Source organism: Homalodisca vitripennis, chromosome 2 (assembly GCF_021130785.1).
Source record: "Homalodisca vitripennis isolate AUS2020 chromosome 2, UT_GWSS_2.1, whole genome shotgun sequence".
Classification (NCBI taxonomy): domain Eukaryota; kingdom Metazoa; phylum Arthropoda; class Insecta; order Hemiptera; family Cicadellidae; genus Homalodisca; species Homalodisca vitripennis.
In genome coordinates, this window is record NC_060208.1 from 89,300,121 (window position 1) to 89,316,408 (window position 16,288).

Here is a 16,288-nt window from a genome sequence, read left to right on the forward strand (position 1 = left end):
ACAGTAATTAAATATGTTAAAGAATAAGTAGGTTTATTTCTACAAAAACTAAACTTTTACAATCTATTTTAAGAGCGTTAAGAAACAGAAATTAACTCTTAAAAGTGTTGTACTTCACCAATACACTTACTTCCTTTTGTGTTCAAATTGTTTGCCTTCACAGTCAACACACTGCTGTAACCTTGAAGTTACGATTAAACACACTTTTCGGCAAAGTTCTTTATTTTCATCTATGTCTTGGCAAGCTTGGCGAATGAATTCAACCATCTGATTAAGATCACGAGGTTTTTTCGAAAAAACCTTGTCTTTGACAACTCCCCAAAAGAAAAAATCCATCGGTATCAGATCGGGAGATCTTGCTGGCCATTCAACCGATCCTCTTCGACCGATCCACGAGTTAGGAAACTCCCGATTTAGTAGGTCACGCACGATTGTCGCATAGTGGGCAGGAGCTCCATCTTGTTGGAAGTAGAATTCCTCATTACCCTGCTGGATTTTGATTTGTGGTATAACGTCAGTCAGCATGTTCCTGTATGCATGTTGGTCTACAGTGTTATGAAAAATGACAGGTCCAATGACACCTTTACATGAAATGCTAGCCCAAACTGTTACTCCAGGTTGATTCAGCTGTTCTTCGAATGTCAAGTGTGGATTATCAAAACAGTAATAGACACAGTTATGTGTCTATTGACTGCACCTGAAAGCTTAAAATTAGCCTCATCGCTCCAAACAATTTTTTGAATAATTCCCGCACCTTGAAGTTCCTCGTTTAACATTATCTCGCAAAACTGCAGTCAACGATCAGGGTCGTCCTCTATTAGCCCATGAATAAGTCTTGGAATGTACATTTTCAAACCTAACCGTTTCATTAGGCGTCCTAAAGATCTGCGTTCAATGCCCAGTTCAATTGATGCCCTTTTTATTGACTTTTTTGGGCTTTGAACATAGGTCTGCGCGACAATCATTTCGTTTTCAGGAGTAGTGACAGTGATTGGTCGTCCAGCCTTTGGACCATTGCAGATAGATCCTGTAAGGTTAAACTTATCTCTTAGTCTATAAATACTTAATCTGGTTGGTGGTGGTGTATCAAACTCTTCTCTCCATCTCTCTCGAACTCTTTCACAGTTTTCTGTCTTCCAATATTCTTTCAAAACCCACTTTCGTTGTTCGTTGGTCATGTAACCAGCCATGATGACAGAAGTGTAATAATAACAACAGTAACAATGAGAAAACATTGCCAGCTGTTAGTAGCAAACGTATTACACAGCTGATCAGGTGGCTAACTTGGGTATTACCAACCAACTAAAACTGTATACCTACTTTTGCACCCCTCTGTATATATATATATATATATATATAAAATAAAATATTGTAATTTAACTATATATTTGAACAATAACAATATTAAAAATAATAATATCTCTAAATAATAGGAAAAATATAATTTGATACAAATAAGAAACTAGCGTTTAATCGACAACGTTAGAAAGGGTAAAGAGGGAACAGCGTCAGCATAGCAACAAATATACGGAATAGTCCTCTATGTATACATGGTAACGTTCTTCTATACCAGATGGGATTGCAGAACCAGGGTCTAATTGTTTTTTTTTTTTTTTTTTTTTTTTTTTTTTGCTCTGCTGAGCTGTCCTTACGAAGCCTGTATACATGCCTCGATATTGACTTTAGACGCCGAAGTCCTATATTTGTAGTTACAAATTAATTGAATTTGAATTCCAATCCCAAGAAAAAACCTTCAAGAGGAAGAAGTAAACGGATCTCGTTTCAAACAAAAGCATGAAAATATTAGGCATTTATCGAGACAACTTATAATCACGACAACTAGGTTTCGTAAGGACTTCACAACATATTCTTTACTTTAATATTTACTTTCTAATAATTTAAAACAGATATTCCTATCATTCAGTAGACTGGTAGAATTTCTCTCCTGTCCTTGGACTGAAAAATATTTGTATGTCTTTGGCAGATATCTGGAGAATTAAATGAGCTATAGGATTTACATTTTGTATGCAACTTCAGCGAGGTCTGTTAATCGACATGTGGTCTGGCGTTGTTTTATCTTATTTTATCGGGAAATTTAATGATTATTTTATTCAAAACTAAAACTTCATTTATAACTGCTTGAAATATTATTTGGTAGTAAAAGTATGAAATTTGAGAGTTATATTTCAATTTTATTTTCATACGGACAACAAGCCTGTATAGTTTATTGATCCATTGATGAGAGTGAGACGCTACCACTAACGTGACGAGTGACAGGCCGGTTTACGTGCGGTCTACAGCAGCGTCAGTGGACCAACAGTGAGGCGAGAGTGACCACTTATGAGCTAGGCTAATATCACAGTCCACTTAAGTTCCACAACCTCTCAGACCCGCTCCGTTATAGCCATTACTCTTAACACTCACTGAATGGAATATATAGTATTAAAGGATTCATTGATAGAACTATTAAGATTTTTTTATTCTCTAACTTAATAATAAGAACTTAAGGCACATGATCACAACTTCCTACATTTAAGTGATCTCCAAGTTCAACGAAAGTTAAACAACGAGAGCAATTTAATTTTTGAAAAGTACACCGATTAAAAGTTAACAGAACTTATAACAGAGCTGAAAGTTTAAGCTTAGGTAGTTTTAAAGTCCCGGAAATTCACGTGCGACTACGTCAAACTTGTTTTCCATTATAATAGTTCTAAATGCAAAGACGGTTTCAAGACTTCACCATGTACGTTATTATACATGTATAACGATGCTCTTAGCACAATGGTGATCAATATTGGTCATGTGAGAAATTGCCAGTCTTGGAAATGGTCAATATTATCTCCCTTAAAACTTAACTGAAGTCAGCAGTACTCCTATGAATACATTTTACTTTCCATCTGTCCTTCCTACATCACACGTTCGCACGGAGGTGTTACGTTACTTTGCACTTGAATTACGAAATGTCTACACATATTCTGAATTTTGTTAGTACTACTCGAATAACACTGCTTTCTACATGGTGGCAATAAGAATTCCTGCTTCACTGGTGAAATATGTCAATACATCCATATATGATCCTCACAGTAGTTACTAATATCGCTTACAAATCCAACCCAGTGAACATGGCTGAACACTACATAATATTTTTAACTCTCTCTTTGAACTATGCAGTGCAATATATTTTCGGTATAACGACGGTGTAAATTTGCAATCGAAATGAGTTTAAACTTTTTTAAATGTGAATTTTTTTCATTATTATAGGGCTAGTACTATGTCAGTAAAACTTTATAAAACATTCTTTAAAACATCTACAACAAACAGAATATACAAGGAGGACCAAAAGAGGTCCAAAACACCTTACAAAATTATATATAATGCAATAACCAGAGTTTCAAAATAGCAAATCAAACATGAAATGCTTTCTAGTAGCATATCTATTGGTTGGCTCAATCTACGACTGGAGGTTGGTGCCCTCAATCCTGAGAGTTGCCCTTGGTCCGATACCCGCCCACAATAATATCTTGATAATTCTTTAAGAAGCTAGAGGTGCGAAATATCATGTGATAAGGATTTAAAAAGCAATGGGGAATTCCCAAGGGATGTAATGCCCATAATAACCACACATGATTAAACTTACCTTATACGAAAAGTATTTAAGAATTTATATCAGTAGTATAAATTTGTTTTGTAAATGAATAAGTTAAGTTTGACCTGATTATTGACAATACGAGAAGTCAATAGACACTCAGGACAAGTATAACGCTACTACTTGAGCTAAGTATGTAATAAATTTGAAAATTTCAGAAATAAAGATACATAATAATACACATTCATATTAATAAAACATTAGTCCTATCATGCTATTACAATGGATTCATAATAAAGGAAACGTCTGTGTCTAAGTATTCTTGTCTAATTACGGTATGCAAGTTCCTGTAGCCTCTCTCTAAGTTGGTTGTTTGCGCAGTGTCAGTGTCAACACAGCCAAAAACAAGTTATTAACCAAGTTTGACAAAACTTTAGGTGAAGGGCTATTGAGCCCTGCGTCGTTGATGTCAAAGTTGGTTAATACAACAGAGACGCCAAGGTAAAGTAAATAAATGTGGCAATACCAATATAAAATTCCCAAAAAGCTTAATTAGCCTAATCAATGATTGTTTAGGTTAATCTAATCAACTGCACCATTAGCAGTATATCTAGGTTTGTTTTATTAAACCAATTATTTTATAACATACAGTTCTGTTTATAGCTGATTGGTTATAAAATCCATTTTTGTACTAAATGTGAAATTTTTCAGCATTTCTTTTGATTTTTTCTTAATAGCTAACCAAAAAAAAATCATACGAAATGTTTTTTAAAACTGTTATTTTTTAGGTAGTTCGAGATACGAAAACATTGCCTAGAACGGAAAGTCTATAAAATGGTATAAGCATTCTATAAACTTTAATATTTTGCCAAAATAGATAAATAACAATAATAATTGTAATATAGATTTAAATATTTTAAAGTTTTAGTTGCATTGGAACAAAATGGCGTATGGCGTACTATTTTACCTAGAAACTCAATAAAGATATTCACAATAGAAACTTTTTCCAAGTTTCAAATTGTTTGAGCTTTTTGTGTCACACTTATTGTTTCCTCAAATTGAATTAGATAGGCTAATTATATTGATAATGTATGTGTAAATGTTGCGGGAGGTTTAAAAGTTTCTGTATTCTACCCTACCTATTGCGATATGCCGGTTTTAATACAAAATCTATTTAAAATTCAGAAACAAATGTTTCAAGATCTGCTATCTTATATTTGAGGCGCCTAGAGTCAAACCCCGCTACATCCACTTACTTTATTTTTTGGTAAAGTGACAAAAACTGCAACAAACAGGCCCACCAAAATACAAAAAAATATTTTATCAACAATTTCTTACATTTTAACATATCTTAATTACAAATTATGAAACAAATATAAATTTACTATGAGGAAAAGTAATTTTTGGAAATTGGGGTGTGGTAAGTTTTGATACTCACTTAAGAATGTGGTGGGTTTTGAAACTTAAAATGAATTTAACTAATGATTTTGCCCTATGGGGTTGTAAAACTAACAATTTAACAGGAATATAGGCAACACATAAGGCATAAAGGTGTGGATTTTTTTTAGATTATGCAAATTCTGTATTGTGTCATCAGAGTAACTAACGATTACACTAGTTTTTACATAAAAACTAGGTAAGATAGAAAAATAGGTAAAGTTTTCATAAGCAAACATTCGAGAAAGCCTATTTTTATATTAATGTTTTTCACTAAACAACTTCAATATTGTTGTCTTCAATATCTTATACTACTTCACCATTATCGTCCTCTTCCGGTGTTTCTTCTATATTTCAATTTAGATTTTTCTCCACTTGGAAGTAAAATTGAAGAGATTTGAGTTTTCTCTAATCATCTCCAAAGTGTTTTGAGAGCAATTTAGTAACATCCCTAATTTTCTAGGGCTTTAGACTCACTCCCTTTTCCAACTGAATCAGTGTCATACTTTGATTTGTGTAATTTGGATTAGTTACTTGCCTAAACGTAACTAATCCGTAACTAAACGTAAGGGATTAAACTTAAAGTGCCAATTGCCTGGTTTCTTTTGTTCCTTTTTAGATTAACTTTTAAAATCATAGACTGGTACTGTCACTTCTATTTTGTAAACAGAGCCATGTTTTGCTAGTATCTCCTCATACTGTTTTGGTTCGAAAATAGTATATCTTTTTTTAATTTTTTCAATTAACCTGAAAACTCTGCCAGTTGGAAGAAAAGATTGGCCCACCATAGGGAAGGTAATTTTGATGCTTGAAATGTATTCAGGGGCATCAGACACAAGCCATTTAACGAGCATAGCAATAAGAATTTGTTATTATTTTGGCCACCAGAACTATCCGAGAAACACTTCAGTTTGTTGTTTTAATAACAATATTCATTTAAAAAGTAGTGATAGAGACGTGAGGTGATTGAACTGGAGTTTTTTTGCGAACTCACTTGTACACCACGTGTAGCAGGTAACATTTTCTTTTGTTATATTGGTTTTAAAGTGACCATTGATAATATATTGATTTTTAACTGCTCATCCAGATACAAAAGTGCCGATCAAGCGTATGTTTTTGGTAAGCCAAACCAAAGTTAAAATGGTTATTTATTACTGGTCGAAAATAAGATTATTTCACATTGAATTCCAGGTCAACATAATTGTTGTACATTTCACACAGCATCCTTATCTTTAAGTCAAACGACAAGCACATTACATGTTACTCTATGTTATAATGTGATTCAAGTACCTTCAGTTCAAATCAAAACTTCTTATACAATAGTATGTAGAAGGATAATTGATAAATACCAACTACATATAATATAATAAAGAACAATATCAGGACAATAATATGTTTTATCATTTTTGTAACAAAAACCAGACTAAATTGTAAAGATTATTAAATATTATTTACATTGATTTATTACATGCTTGAATTTTTGCAACACTTCTTTAAGGAAATCTAAACTGTCAGGCTCAAGCAGCCAGATATTAAGCTTCTTGTAAAACTTCGCTATAAGTTCTGGAATACTTTTAAAATGTTGGAGCAGTTTATTAAAGCATTTCGGCCCAGCATACTATAAAGGAATGTCTGAAAATGGAATCATTATCCTAATATAATTAATATAATATTTCTATCTAATACAATTTTAAGAGAGTAGTAAGTTTATTATATCGTAAATATTGAATTACGTCTTTAAATATATTATTTATTCATCCTTGTTATATATGGTGTTTTAAAATTTATATAATAAAAATAATTAATTACCATATCAACGATAGAGATTCCACATGTTTCGGCATTTCCATTATTATATAACTCATCGGTTAAACAAAACTAGAATAATGTAATTACAATATGTTGGCGTTAAATATTCAAATTCTGTAAAATTTTTCCATGTCGAACTATTTATTGTGCACATCTAATACATTTAATAGCAGCATTTTATTTAAAACAGTAAGACAATGTATTTTAGAAAATTAAACAAAGATATGCTTTTCCTATAATCCTTTTTGCTCATCTCTTGCAGCCAGAAGTTATCGTTCAGTAGGCACAAAATGGCAAACTTTGCTGCTTGAGGTCAGGTAAGATTTGCGGATAGGTTCACGAAATAAATTAAAATGGTAAAGAATACGTCCTTTTTGTGAATAAGTGTCATTTCTTTTAATAACACCAAAACTACTTTAGGTCTTATTGAAAATGAGTTGAATTGTCGCTGTAATATAATATACATGCAGTCACAGACCACTGAATGTGTGTATGTCCCTTTTATATATACAGCTCCCATCAGAGTTAGGGGTAATGTTTGTATCCAATCCCTCCCCTTTGACTGCTGTAGACGTGATTACATGTTCCGTAGCTCTGAGCCGATGGCCCTGCTGAATCAGACAGCCGTGAGTGGAATCTGCCCTTTTTGTGCCTTAAAATGTTTTTTTAATTCAGTTACGCATGTTCAAACCCATTTCCCTCTATTGCTATTGAACGCTAATTGAAGTCACTACGCTCTTCTTTTTTTCATAAGTGTAATTTTACTTAAATCTGCTATCTTATGTAATATTAAATTTTACTTCAGACATGTTAAATATATATGAACTATTTTTTTTCGATATCGAATTAATGATTACTTCTATAGACAACCAGTTATCTATACTACAAGATATACTACCAGTTTGTGTAAAGTTACAATAAAAAATTCACTCTGCTTTATGACATTTTAGACGTCAACATTACTCAACTAGTATATTTTGGTCAAAAAAGCTGTTTTTTTGTTTATTACAATATCCATATGGTTGCCTAAACATGTAACAGTACAAATCTACCTGTTTAAAATAACTTGCTAAGTATTACCTTACAAAATCTCTAATTAACTAAGTAAAGATATGTACTTCTTTACTGAATTGGTTCAAAGTATTGCAATATAAAGTACATAAAGTAAAATGTATTGCATTATAACCAGCCCAATTTGAATGGAGTAAAGACATTTATAGTGCATAGTAAATACGAAGATGTAATTAAATAAAGAGAAGACGTGGTTTTTGGTAGTTAAATATTTAATTACTCTTTTCCTCTCGGCACTACCTGGATCAAAGAGAACTTTTACTTCACATTTTGTGCAGTCATTAGTTAAATTAGTTAAATAGTACTACTACGCCCATTGTCTCTATAATATTTTGGGTAAAAGGACAACAATTTATCCTTGATTATGAAATGAACATTAAACATCGTGGCGTATTTTTTTAAAGTTGTTTTACATGGTATTATTCCTGAAAGTGTCTCTACCAAAGTTTTGGCTATAAAAATATGTATTACTTCTTTTTTATCAATAGAATAATTTTTATTTGATATTAAGTTTTTTCAATTTAAAGTCTACACTCTATTCAAATTTAATATTTTAAAACACATTTTTATACTTATATATAATGGTTATTGGAAATGCGTGTGTATCATAAGACTTATCTTGACAATCATGTTCATAGAATTCCTGAAGTCATAGAGAAGATAAAAACTAATCTTTTGAGATTTATATGACCCATCCTTGACATTAAAATATTGACATGGGGGTACTCAAAATCCAACTAAATCATCCAAAAAGTTCTTAATTTGGTACTGACATGTATCAAAAAAGTTCTGAACACACTATGTATCACCCGTAGGATATTAATTTTGTGATACAGTGAATAATCATGATACTTCTGAAGCAAGAAAGCCGTGGAATAAATCGAAAATAAAGTATGGCCCACAGTTAGATGCAGTCAAAACGCATTTAGATGACATGCATTAGGAAGAGTCATATTATGAATGAGTAGCAAGACTTGGTTTTCTTTAGTATCTAGCGTATATTACTATCTTACATTCTAGTATCCACAATTCTTTGGTATCTCTAGTATTTAATTAATTTCGCTTAGCTTCAGCTGTAATATGAAGTATGCTCTCTGAGGTACTTGTAAGAGAAATCTGCATCTTTTCGCCCAAAATATCATGGCCTCGTAGTTCCAAACTGAAAACTCCCGCTTTTACTAGCAATATTTGATGTCTCAATGGAACGAACATTTAGGAAGTTCTTACATATAATTCAAGGAAAGATAGTTTTCATCTTAAATCCTACAAAATTAATTAATGTATTGTAGTATGAAACCAAGATTGTTACACAAAAGTAAAAAGAGTACAACATTTTATTGTATATTAACATAAATTATATCTGAGTTGTTAAAATTACAGCTCCAAATCAATAATGCAATTTAAGCTTGACATTAGAGGTGGCGACCACGTGAGAAGTCTACCATTCATCCAACTGAGCTGAAATTTATATTATTAATTGTTAAAATTCTTCTTTTTCTTCTATGGGGCGACCTATCGCCATTCACTTGAGCCTCAAGTGCCTTTTGCGCACCCCGGAAGCACACCATTAGGCCTACCTGTCAGACTATGATTTCAGCAGTTCCACAAACCGCCGAAAATACACATCAGGTCCTCCTGTGGAAATTCACCACCCTTGTCCAAACGACCAAAGATGGCATACCGCTTCCTTGCTATTGTAGGACAATCAAAGAGCACGTGTTCGGCAGTTCCATCTTGCTCATAACCCATTCTACAGAGCGGATCCTCCTAAAGGATGCCGACTCTGTGAAGATGCTTCCTCAGGTGACCATGTCCCGTGCTAATACCCATAACCCGAGAAGACTGATCTACTTAGTAAGAGATGGTCAGACTCCACTCAGGAGGAAGGCGACAGTAGTACTATTCTTCTCATTCTCATTCCCGGATGCAATCTTCCGGATGCCCTTCACCTTCTCTCATGTTCATCGCGAACCCATTTCTAGACAGCCCCAAAGGATTCAAACCTTAGAATACCGCAGATCGGTTGAGGAGCTGTCATAATTGACGCTGAGCTCTGTTTCTCCAGGGCATCAGCTCCCTCATTCCCAGGGATCCCCTTATGACCAGGAACCCAACAAACAGTCACATTGTTCACTGAATATATATTAAACTGAAACTGCTAATAATAAATTACTCATGTAATGAAGGTTAAGAGTCTGTATCAAATATGAGCAATATTCTTCAATACATTCCTTTATCGTTAGTGATATGTTTTAATGTTTTTATAAAATTTCTTTAAGATATATCAATTAAAATGTTTTTTAATTAAACTTTATGAAATTATAATTTAAGGTGGATAGTACCGAAACAGCTTTTCTACATTTTCTGTAATAAATTTTGTTTTCTGAATTTAACATAAAAAAATTAACCAGAGCCTGAACTAAATTGCATAACCTTAATACCGATAAAGTTTACCTTAATAAAAACAAGCCTATGCTTTTTAACTCTTAGACACGAACAATTATTTCATCTTAATAATAGTTATTTCATACTCTGTGATAGAAACTGCCTTAAAATGTTAGGTTTAAGTATAATGTAACTACCGTTAACCAAAGCACATTGAATGGTGGTAATTTAGTCATATAGTCCAGGATTATAGTTGAACTTTAATGTCATTTTTTTTACATGTTTGTAAGTTCTGAGCTTTAAAAAAACAAACATTTGTCATTTTGAGTGACTCAAACGAATGTCCCTACAGCAGTTTAATACACGCACAGTGGTTACTATTAACTGGTATGTAACCGTATAACAAACCGTGTCATAAACTTTTATAATATAACTACAAAAGGATTTACGTAATTAAAACGTAGCAGTTTGAATACAAAGTATTGAAATAGCCACAAATGGCATCATTATAACTTTGAAAACTGAACCGTGAGCTGAGTGTAATTATTGCTGGCCCGCAATTTCATGATTTACCCCTGGCCAGAATGTTAAACACCCGGAACTTGTAATTAAATTTTCTGTCACAAAAGGTTATTAGTTCTAACATTGTGGTACGCATTTCTCCATTTTTTAGAACTTTATATCATAAATAATTTCAAGTCAAAAATTATGAGCTGATGTCTACACCTTATAAATTTAATCTACACCTATAAATTTAACCTCAGCGTCAATAGAAAAATGAGTTCCCAAAACAGTATCTACAGATACTTTCTTTACATTTTTGTACTTTTAATAATAATTTGTACTTTTTATATTTCTAAACGTTAAATTATAGTGACTGCAATTATACGAGACCTAAAATATTCAGTAATTACGAAAATATAAGAAATGTAATAAAGGGTTGAATGCAAATTTATAAATTCTAGACCCAAAATACCAGACATACGCTTATTAAACTCAAAAGTATTTCATATGTATTACAATACACTGTATACCGTGTACAAAGTTTGTATGTTTTAACTAATATTTTCATAGTAAGTTGAAAAATCTATATGTAGTATACTCATTCTTTCGTAAATAAGTTGAAAAATATTGCGTGAAAGTTCTATTCGAAAATAAACTGTCGGAAATACACTCATTATAATATAATATGTTAAAATGTGAGACACTATTTTAAAAATTTCTATATACAAAGAAACTAGTAGTACGCTCATTATGTTTTATCCTTGCGCTACACGACCCTGTAGCGTTTTTAAAGCTACATTGATTTAAAAAAAAATTAAATCTTAGATTAAATTAAAATTTTGGATCGAAATATTGGGATTTAATTTTAGATTAGTTTGTGAAAAGTCAGGGTAAAAAGCGAACATGAAATCCTTTGGCAAGTTAGTACTGGTAGTTTTAAATTGTTAGGAAGGCAGGTTGACTGCCTTGAATTGATTAGAACTTGTCTTGTTGCGAGTATTGTTCTCCTGGTTTGATACAGCTGGACCAATGAGAGAACACCGCGGATGTCCTGCAAGTTGATTGGAAAGGGAAGTATTTAAGCGCCCGCTCATAATTTTCGCTCTTCTTTTGGTTATTTTTGTGATTAAGTTGATTACAGTGCGCCGTGTTTCTTAATTTTTTTCCGCGAGTGATTTTGAGGTAAGCACCAAATTTATTGTACGTTTTATTGAAATAGTCTTCCTGATCTGATATTAAATTAATTCTGTTGTCTTTTTTATAGGAAAAAATTAAATTCATAGAAACTACAGAGAAATCTGAATAACTTATTCTCGAGGAACAATAGAGCATAATAGAATCATACAAGTTACATTTGGTTCATACTTGCAAGAAAAGTGAATTAAAATTGAACTTCGTTAATAACTTTAATTGAGATATGGAAAAGTAGTAATTTATTAATATTTAAACTGGAACTGTTTTATTGTGAATTATTAATTGGAAATTAATTTGAATTTTAATAATTGTTAGAGAGAGTTTGAGTAATTGCAGAGACTTGAAGGTTAAGGTTCAAGTAGTGGAAAGAGAAGTTTAAATTTTTATTTTGAATTTTGAGTGAATTTAGAAGTGAACATTTTTATTTTAGTTATTTCCAAGTGGTATTTCATTTTTATTTTAAAACTTTATTATTTTATTTTAGAAGAGAGCTCTGATTTTTAGTTTGATATATTTGATTAATATTTTAATTTCTTGCCAAAGGAATGTTTAAATTTACTAAAAGGTTTGTCAATTCATTGTGGAAAATAGAGTGATAAAAATTCTGAAACGTTGAACTTAATAATTTGCCAGTTTAAAATAAATCCATTATTTTTATTTAGAACTGTGATTTTTATTTTAGACAAACCAGATAATGTTTAATAGTTAACAAATTTAGTAATAAATTGTACTTAATATTTACTAGGAGCTTAATAATCAAAAAATATTTTATATCGTCTTGGATGTCTTATTGATATTTTAAATATTAATACTCTGGAATATTAATATCTACAATCCAAGTCGTTATAGACCCTAAGAATGTTAATATTGTAATGTATTAACTGTTAGTTTATATTATATACTGTATTTATAAAACACGAATTAAGTCAGAAATTTAAAACTACCAGGTTCACCATCCTGATAAAAACCAAACCTGGTAAGGAGGATGAATGCTAGTTTACCAATGGTGTAATTAATTTTCATAGGAGTGCGTTCGCACGTCAAAATGTTTGAGTGAAATGTAGGATTATGATGGGTGCATTGACCATATTAACTTAACTACTCTGTTTGACACAGCATGCTTCATTAAATATTTTACGGGAATTTTGAGTCAATAGTAAAGGATTTTAAGTATACGAATTCACTTACAATTTGTTTGAAAAAAATTATTTCTGTTGCAGTAAACACTTCATATTAATATAATAGAATCATGAGTTTCATTGATTGGTCATTTATAAATATGGGAATATATAAATCAAATTAATAATTGACATACTTAATTTTAGATTTGACATTTATATTAACTATCAGTAAGTTGTCCTCCTTCAAACATAACATTTGGGTTGCGGAATCTTTGCATAATAGTCCTACCTACTGCCCCTAAAATTGTATGTAAAATATACGGCTATTATTTTTGGAAACAATCACGTATACCTTGTCACTAATATAAATATATAACACCCAAGTTGTACCCTACTGTAACATGGACAAGAGAGGGAGTGACAGAATGCCGGTCAGTTGCCCTTGGCAAAGCAAGCAGTTTGACAGCCGGTCCTCTAACAACGTTACTGCCTTCACTAACTAAGTTCCGATAAGGCTGGACTCTCATCTTGGTGCCGATAGGAGGGAGGGGTAGTAGAAGAAACTATTTCTAAATAATTCCTGGCCGGTTAAAATGGATTTGACCATTTCATTTAAAGGAATTCTAATTTTCTCAAGTAAGAGTTAACGTAACTTCATTAGTAATTTTTCTGCTACATTTCGTTACAATAGATATTATAAAATTTTCCTGTGAAATGTTTAGTTTGAAATTGAAGCTATAAACATTAAATATGACAATAATTATCGATTATTAGCTAAAAAATAATGTAACTTAGTACATGATATCCATTGCTAACCACTAAAAACTTCTACACATACAGTCTCCAAACCCATTTATACGGAAAATATTCCTGAGGGGCAATTAATATACAGAAATATTTTATTTGTAGTATGTAATATGGCTATTATTTCAGATGGACCAAAATGAATAATTCCTTCATCTGCGAATAAATCTTTTATTGCTGAACTGTATTTTATTATTGATAAATTAAAACTCGATAAAACAACTTCCAAAGCCGTTAAAAACCAAATAAAAACCGTAATAAATGCTACAGAAAATTTATTTATAAGGTAAAAATGATCTTCTGGCTCGCCGAACACAACAATCAGTTGAACTCCGCTGTAGTTTATAAGACATAACAGGCATTTGAAATCAGTTGACTCCTGAAAGCAGTACACCTCCTCTGGAACCCTGTTCCCTTTATTGATTGTTAAGATCACCCAAGTACCATCCATTATTTAGGGTACATGCGCATGGATTAACACGCTGTACTTTTTATTCCTACATCTGGGATAAGTTTCCTGAGAATCAGTGGGAACTTAAAACCTGAGAAAATTCCGGAATTTGGCAAGTCGCGATGTCCGAAATATTTCTATCGAAAAAATTACAATAACACTGTAGCAATTCCAGTCTCTTGAAAAGTTTCACCTGAAAACTCTGGATCTCTAAATCTGTATAATAAACTGTAAAGTGATTACCGTGAAGTTATAAAATAAATTTGAAAAGTAATTAAATTACGTTCTTTTTATTTTTATTTTCATCATCATAAACAACCACCATCCTGATTCTAACAACCACCAAACTATTCAAAGATTCTAAAGTTGAAACATGTTAGTATCCATTCCTTAAGCCACTGTAAAATACTACATCACAATGTAAAGAAAGCTAACCAATTTTAATTACGTAATATTGAAACCTTCATACATTTTTCATCAAGGTGGGTTTTATAGCTGTAATACATTTGATTTCTAAAGAATTGAGCAATCTGTAATACAACTTAGATATATTTGTTGCATTTGTTATCTGTATTACATACCTTACTGATCAAGCAATTTATAAAATGTTTCATGAGATTTAACTGTAAACAGTTAGTTGTTTCAGGCTAACTTTTGGCATTAATTGAAAATTAAAACAGCTGTTTATTGTCATTAATATGAACTATGAAAGGTAAATACTAAATTTCGTTCAGAACACCATAATATTGCAAGTAACGTTTGATATCTTTGTTTTATTATAAACCATCCCTGGATCTGAACGAATATTTTACAAAAGAATTAGCCGAGTTACTTTAGCCGTTCTAAAGATTATGGCTTAACAACACCATATCATTTTTCGATCCATTTTTCCATGTAAGATTGTAAATAATCACGTTATAAAAGGCACTTGATTAACTTGATGATAAAGTTGTAGTATATATATAGTTTTAGAAATAGTTACAAAATAAATACATACTTTAGAGATTCTGTAAGCCAATCGTATTTCTTAAATAATTTGTAAAATAAATACGTATACCTTATTTTACTCAAATGTTAACTGGATACATTTGTAATCGTAAACTTTAAGAAACAAACTAACACATTATTAAACTGAAAATGAACTGATCAGACTCGATTCTTGCATACCTATGAATAGGGACTAAACGTACTTATTAATGTTGTTGATGTGCCATATCTTGGGCTGGAAATAAATGTACTTTCTTTGTTAGTGTTGTAAATTCAGTTAAACAATATAAATATAGTAAACAGAAATTTTATTTTTTATTAATTGAAAAGAATAGATTTAATCAACTTTGTTATAAACATAACCTTTGTTATTGTTTATATGTTTCCAAAATTTGTGAACGAGTATTTATATTTATTTCGTTATTCTAAAACAACAGGTTCATTTAATTTTCAAATAAAGTATGATAAACATAATGCAAATTTCAAACTTCATTTGGGCTGATAATCAATGAACAATTAGTTACACTAAACCAAGTTATCATGCTTCAGTGACAACACATTAAAGCGATTATTGTTACTGATCTGTTTATCCTTTATGTAAAGCCTGTCCAAACGAGTAATTTGCTATTGATAATTTACGTACTTCATGTATGTGTGAGCAATCGTGTAAATGAGTTGTTTTAGGACTTGGTTGTTTTTGCACAGACTTTATGAAACCCAAGTTGTGGATGATTTCGTAGGCAGAGGCATTAATAATTTGTAGGCGACGTGCTAATTCGTCAATAACTACTCGTCTGTCTAAGAGAACCATTTGACTTGAATACTCATTGTATTTTCCCACGAGGGCCATAATAAAACCAACCTAGCAGCTTGAAGGTAGGTTAGACATAATTTGTAGTCATAATTAGAAATAAACAAAGTATTCTTTGTCAACGCAAA